The sequence below is a fragment of the Gossypium hirsutum genome, chromosome A09, assembly GCF_007990345.1.
Source record: "Gossypium hirsutum isolate 1008001.06 chromosome A09, Gossypium_hirsutum_v2.1, whole genome shotgun sequence".
NCBI classification, from domain to species: domain Eukaryota; kingdom Viridiplantae; phylum Streptophyta; class Magnoliopsida; order Malvales; family Malvaceae; genus Gossypium; species Gossypium hirsutum.
In genome coordinates, this window is record NC_053432.1 from 71,228,838 (window position 1) to 71,230,156 (window position 1,319).

General features: G+C 24.2%; 1 non-coding gene across 1 annotated transcript; it reads right to left on the reverse strand.

Annotated features, from left to right (window-relative positions):
• Positions 1–73, reverse strand: TRNAK-UUU (transfer RNA lysine (anticodon UUU)). Its single transcript has one exon. It is a non-coding gene; the product is annotated as a tRNA-Lys (tRNA).
• Positions 74–1,319: the final 1,246 nt, after the last annotated feature.

A 1,319-nucleotide genomic window follows, 5' to 3' on the forward strand; every position in this document is an offset into this window, starting at 1 on the left:
CGCCGTCTGTGGGAATCGAACCCACGACCACATGGTTAAAAGCCATGCGCTCTACCGGCTGAGCTAAGACGGCTTCACAGACAATTTATTTACAATTCATTTATTCAACATTCTGATTCTATTTTCTTGGTTTTTTTACCTCAACAAACTAATGTTGTAAAATTTTTTTAAGAAAGAAATTTTTGTAAATATCTTTATTTTTTTAAACCTCAATTATTTATAACATTATATAAATTAATTATTGCTAAATATGGGTTTATTTTAGATAAATTATTATTGTAAGAAGTTATTTTTGTATTAAAAAGAGAGATCCAAAATTATTCTTTGAAATGGGAAATGCATAAACAATTAACCCACATATATGAAACCATTTAAATAAAAAAGAAAAAAGAAAAAAAATCCATCTAATATGAAGCTACTTGTTTCAAAATTGAATTTATTAATTTTTATTGCAAAAGGCGGCTTAATACGCCTCAAACAGTATGAGTATGGAGTCCAATAGTATGTAAGTTGATTTACTATCCCTCAACAAAATGTAATGACTTGTTAGAAAATCACATACTTTTTAATATTTTCATTTTTAAACATAATTTATTTTAAATAAATTATATAAATGGTGACTCAATTATTCTCGTGTTTCTATTTTGGTTATTCAATTTTAAAATTTTTAAAATTTAGGCACTAACGTTTCAATTTGCAGAAAGTTTTTTTTAAATTGGTGTAATAATATGTTTAATCATCAATGCTTATATATTCTATCAATTTGATCCTAATTTTAAATAATTCAATAAATTTAACCCTTCATATTTACAAATTCTATCAATTTGATCATCAAGCTTCCTAACCAAAGCTTTCAGCTTTTAAAATGAAAGACGTTTTCATCTATAAATTTGTAATACCCAAAAAAGAAAGGAAAAAAAACCTCTCAACTACAAATTAATAATATAATTTAAAATCAATTTTATATATTAATAAACAATATTTTAAAAAGTAGTTATATTTTGAATTGTTAACTCTAATTTTTCCAAAAAGAAATATTAGTTTAGTTAATGAACTACTTTTACGTATTTTTTAATCTTTCATCAGAATTTTATAAATATATTTAAAGAAAGAAAGATGAGCAGAAAAAATCCATGTCCATGAACATATCGGCAAAATCACTACAAATTTGCTAAACATAAGTATATTATTAATTTGAGATAAGATTTTTTTGGTGTTTGATAATATATAGATGTGAGATATTTGTGTTGTTGGTTTTTGTCCTCCTTTGCACTTAAGGATTTCGTTACAGTGTTTGATTTAAGATCAAGACGTTTATG